Below are 6,246 nucleotides of genomic sequence, written 5' to 3'. Positions count from 1 at the left end.
TAATAAAAGGCATATGGTCACCATGCCTATAAGTTTTTTTTAAATAAAAGTTTTATTTAACTTTTCACAAAACATACAAATACAAATAAATTATATTTTTTTGAGAACAGCGTGACCCCAGGTTATCACTTTTCCATACAGACATAAACTCAATACATATTTATCTTATATATTCTAATCCATTTTGCACTATTCTAATCTATTTTCGCAATTTTTTCAATAGCTTTTCCCTTTCTTTACTACCTATAGCCTTATTTTAAATTATCTCATTCCTTTCTTAATTCAATTACATATCTTTTTCTAATTTTTAAAATCTTTCTAATCAGTGTTTTTATACTTTCGTCTGTCCTGTTTACAATTTCATATTATCTTTTTTCATTAAACAAATTTTCCCCTGTAATTACTAGACTGGAGTGTAACACCTTTGTATCTTTTTTCAAATCTTGTTTAAAAGTTTAAGTTACACCTTTACAGTTATAACATTCATTTTCTAACCTCTATTTTATAACACATACCTATTTTCAATCGAATTCTGCTTGGTACATTCCCTTAAAAATACACACTAAATTCTTTTTTTTTAAAAAAAAACAAGTTTTATTAATTTTTCAGAAACAAACAAATCATCATTAACCATTACATACTTGAACCTTTTTCCATTATAAATTTAACAAGTCAGATAAAACCTATAATTCTATTTTAAACCATTTCCATATAAGCATACAAAAACCTCTTATCCAGTTTCTCTTCACTTCTCTTTACTCTTATTCAATGTCATTATTATTATTTCATCTATCATTCTGACTTGGTTACCATTTTTCTCAATCTATATTTCTGCAAGGTTTTATTAATTCTCCCAAAAACATAAACACACAACACACAAGACATAAAAAAAAAAAAGATCTTTTAGGAAAGTAACTTGGCCCCAGATATCTCTCTCTTCATGGACTTCAATTATATTCATGCTCATCTTACATGTCATTACTTATTTTATTTACCATTCTAAGTCTTCTATATTAGCTTCTCCACACATTTCACTCTTGCTTAATTCTATCTTAATTAATCCATCTTAATTTGAGTCATTATATTTGTATCTTTTGTCCATTCTTTATTGTCCCTTTGTCTCGTTCCTTATAATAAAAAAAAGAATTTCTCCTGAAATCACTAATCAGAGTATGATGCCTTTCTATCTCCCCCCTAAATTAATCAAATTAACATTTAAAATAACACCAAATACCCAATCCGATTCTGCTTGGTACATTCTATCTAAATAGTAAATCCAAAATAATTAGATACATAGTTAAGCAGTAGATCTAAATACTGAATCTTATAACATTCCCATTGCCTTTTCCAAAAAAAAAATGCTATAATAAAAATTTTATAATAACATCAATACCATAATCTTATTAAACTCTTTAATTAAAACTCAATATTCTAAACCTTCCCTTTAATATTATTAAATTTTAAAATCAATCATTACTAAACATTTCAACATTTTGATCTCTTATCAACTCTTAAACCATTTTAGTTTTCTATTTCTAATGCAATGCTACGATATCATCTTATGTACCTTGCAAAATCTTTTTTGAAGAATTTATACTTTTAATTAAATAGATTGATTGATTTTAGTAGTGTACAATTTAGGTGAAAGCTATGCATTCAAATACCCTTCATATGATTTAGATCAAAGGGTGCCCAAGCCTTAGTCCTTCTCTTTTTATGTGTGTGAATGAACACATTGAGCTTATCTCAAGGCTTACGTATGCTCATGTGAACATGTGAAAGCTGCTGCCATCTGTCCATTAATTCATTCACCCAGTATTATCTATTCTATAGCAATCTATAGCTTTGTAAATTTTAAAGGATATTCTTTCTGCAGAATAGTTCCTCTCTCGTGGCACATCCTCTGAAGTTGCCCTGAACTGATCTGAACTTATCTTTACACATAAGAAATGGGCAAGGAGAAGACTAAAGTGAACTTTCATGTGCAAACATGCTTCATTGCCTTTTATTATATCATTACGTCATTTATTAACCGGTTTCAATAGATCCATGACAGTTTACATTATCATTTCTCTCAAATAGAAAAGAACCATCACTAGTACGGAGATTAAAATAAGTAACAGAACAATTGAAGGAAGGAAGGAAAGAAAGAAGGAAGGAGGAAAAAGAGAGTGAGAGAGAAATGCACTCAAATAGCCAGCAAAAGACTTAATACCCTAGGCAGAGCAAAGGAAGGAAAGAAAGAAAGTTAGAAAGAAGGAAGGAAGGAAGGAAGGAAAGAAAGAAAGAAAGAAAGAAAGAAAGAAAGAAAGAAAGAAAGAAAGAAAGGAAGGAAGGAAGGAAGGAAGGAAGGAAGGAAGGAAGGAAGGAAGGAAGGAAGGAAGGAAGGAAAGTTAGAAGGAAGGAAGGAAGGAAGGAAGGAAGGAAGGAAGGAAGGAAAGAAAGAAAGAAAGAAAGAAAGAAAGAAAGAAAGAAAGAAAGAAAGAAAGAAAGAAAGAAAGAAAGAAAGAAAGAAAGAAAGAAGTACAATTTTTGCTACTTTCCTAAAGGCTGTCAGTGATGACTAGAGGGTTAGGGGCAGGCTATTCCATAGAGCTGGGGCAGCTGCAGAGAAGGCCTACTTGTGAGTTTCCATCACTCTCACCTCTTAAGTGACACAGATCCTGAAACATGCTTTCCTGGACAGACAGGACAGACATATTTTCCTCAGCAAACTTGACCCTAAAGGTAGTCTGGGTCCAAGCTATGTAGGCCTTTATGGGTGATGACTGGCCTTTGGCATTGGTTCAGAAAAAAAAAAACCATTATAATACAGGTGCAATTCTGGTAAAGTTCCTAGCCTGCCAGCACAGAGCTGCCACATTCTACTTGAAGTGAAATTTCTGAATCATCATCAAAGGCAAACCTAAGTATAGGTAGTCCTCAACTTACGACTTCTTCTTTAATGATCATTTGAAGTTACAATGGCCTTGGAAAGGGTGCATTACAGCCTCTAAAGCACTTCCAGCAGTATAAAACATTCTGCCTCCTATTGCAGTCATCTCATCGCAGTCTGGGAGTTTGGCAATCCATTCACACTTACAAAAATTGCCTGTGATCATAATTGCCGTTTGTAATCATCTCTACTGGCTTCCCTGCCATCTGTCAATCTCTCGTGAGGTTCTGAAGACTGGAGCTCAGTTCCTACACCTTGTGGAAGGACTTTCCTTCCAGGCATGAAGAGTTCAGATCCTAATGAAGGAGTTCCCTTCTGCACACACAGAGGGAAGCTGACACCCTTCAATGGGCAGCTCTTTCAGAGAACACCTAAAGATGAGAGGGAGCTGGATTCCAAGCAGAGAGAAAAGAAGGTAGTACAGTAAGGTAAGGAGTGTTGGCCCAGATGCAAGATGAGGCATAGGAGGCCTGGTATAGGCCATGTGAGAATCTCTCTTCTGTCAGAGGCTGAAAATCCTGCATAGATTTTGGAAGGGAGGATTTCAGCTCCTGAGCAAAGTTTCTTAGGGTCTCACCCCATCACTAAGGCACCCCATGAGCCTCATCTTGGATTCTGTCCACTTAATATCCTGCACAATCTTTTAATAACTAAAATCCAGAGTGCTGGAAATGCAGTTGTGGAATGGAGCAGTCACATGGTCAGCCATATAATGTCTCACTTAAGGACCATTTTGCTCAGTGACTGGAATTCCAGGCTCAATTAGTCATAAGTCAGGGGACTGCCCATGCAATAATCCACCCTATACATACATTGACCATATTTCATTGGAAAAAATAAAGGACAACCCTGAAAAGGGGAGCAAACTTGAAAGACGTTCATAAGAATAAAACATTTTAATTTCTGGGTTTATAAATGTGTGTTTTAACAACAAAATACCTAAACTCAAATAGAGTATATAAAAAGACAATTCAGTTTCCATATCTTTTACATGAACGTGGAAAAACTCTGCATTAAGTGGCACAATTTGTACAGTAAAAAAATAAATGGCCAACAGACAAAAGTGAGTTTTTGAAAAATAAATAAATCTACATGACAGCTTTCTGAAGTAAAGAACTGTTCTTTATAATAAAAGGCATATGGTCACCATGCCTGTAAGTTGTTTTTTTTAAATAAAAGTTTTATTTAAGTTTTCACAAAACATACAAATACAAATAAATTATATTTTTTTGAGAACAGCGTGGCCCTGGGTTATCACTTCTCCATACAGTGGATATATAAGATAAATATGTATTGAGTTTATGTCTGTGTATATATGTATAACAATAACAAATGGAATAATTATTCTATTCAAGTACAGCTCTGCCATTAATATTAATAACAATATTTTACATTTCCATTTCTTTTAACAAACATTACCTAGTAATATCAGTTGTCTTTCACTTTAATCATCTATATTTCATATTTTACTTATTACTGTCTTTAAATAAAAAATCAAACAATAGTTATTAACAGTAGTCAATACAGTTGACAAGATGAACTTGAATAAGAATAATAACTTTATTTATTCCCTTTTCTATCTAATTCTCCCTTCTGTGATCCTCCCTTCTGCTTCTTCCTGATATTATGATTACTTTTCAAATTACTCTTTTTTTTGGTTGTTGCTTCAATGCTTAAGTTTTTAACTAATTCCCCCCACTTTCCCTTTTTTCCCCCCGCTTAAAATTGCTTGGTCATTAAAGATGACTTCTGCATTGTCCCGCCCTTCTTGTTCTGCCAGCATTTCTTGTTGTTTTTCATAGTTCAAGATCTCCATTTCTAAAAATTGAAATATGAAGCCAAAAGATCCTCTTCCCTCTTATGCTTATTCTTTTTGTTCTTTAAGTCTCATTTTTAACTCTTCAAGGAGTGATGCCATTTTAACAAAATTTAAACAACCCCCAATTGATTTTATTTTCTTTCATTAGGATCCTCCATTCAAAGTTCCAGGAATCATCCAATAATCCAAAACTGTTTCTTGCTTCTTTTCTCACTTTCTCTTTTCAGGGGCTTTGTTATCTTGTAACAAAGTTTCAGCTACAATGTACCTTTTGCAAGCCTTGTTAAAATTCCACCATCAATTTTTTTTTAAAGTTCCAGGTGGTCTCCCCCATTTTCCAGATTCCACCCTCTTTTTTCCTTTTTCCCTCCTCTGCTTTCTTTCTTTTTTTAAAGAAAGTTTTTAAATTATCCAAGAATCTTTATCCCCTTGACACTTTATTTTCAGCTACAAATAGCCTATTAATGTCAAAGTGGATTAGTATCAATTTCTTATTCGAATCTCTTCTTCTTAACATTCCAAGTCAATTAAAACTGTCAATGTGAGAGGAAAAAAAGCCAATTCCATTTCCTTTCCCTTTCTCTTTTGCAGCTTAAAATCTTTTTTAGGAATAGTATTAGTCTTTAAAATTCAGGTTCTAGGTATCTTAAATAGATGTACTCCATTCAACCCAGTCAGTCAAACTTTCTCCTTTAAACGTCCTCCTGCACAATCTTGTCTGGTCGGGTTCTTCTTTGAGGTGGCCATTTCTGACTACCGCTGCAACCGCCTTTGGGAAAGGGAGTAATGGCCAGCCGAGGAGGAGAGATGCAGCTCTCCTCAACCCCGCTGATGGCTCCCCCTTCTTTACCACCTCTACGGGGTGGCTTCAGCCCCAAATCCGGGTGGCTCGGGGCACTCCAGTGGCGAGCACAGATCAAAACCGTGCATTTTGGTCCATCGCTGAAGAAGCCCAAACCGGAAGTCCACCATGCCTATAAGTAATGAGTCTGTGAGATATTATTTGACCACTTTTACCTCAGGATTACTCATGGGAACTGTCTGTTCAGAAAGGAGAAGAACCACTGGAAAATAGTTTCCTACTCATAGACCTTACAGGTAATCCAGAAGGATAACACGGTAATTACTACTGATCACAGTGAGAAGTCTATTTGTACCAAAAAAGCTGTCTTTTTCACCCAGATGCAGGTCTGAAACCAAAGACTATCTGGGATTATCTGTAGCAATAGCAATATCACTTAGACTTATTTCCCGCCTCACAGTATTTTACAGCCCTCTCTAAGCAGTCTACAGAGTCAACATATTGCCCCCAACAATATGGCAAGTGGTGGGATTCAGCCAGTTCACACCATTTCGGGAGAATCGGTTGTTAACTTTATGAGCAGTTTGGTGAACTGGTTGTTGGAATAAATCATTAGGGCAGAGAACCGGTTGTTAAATTATTTGAATCCCACCACTGAATATGGGTCCTCATTTTACCAACCTCAGAAGG

Source organism: Notechis scutatus, chromosome 3 (genome assembly GCF_049901735.1).
Source record: "Notechis scutatus isolate UNSWTSFEM ecotype Mainland chromosome 3, rNotScu1.2, whole genome shotgun sequence".
NCBI lineage: Eukaryota > Metazoa > Chordata > Lepidosauria > Squamata > Elapidae > Notechis > Notechis scutatus.
Note: the sequence above shows the minus strand (reverse complement) of the source record.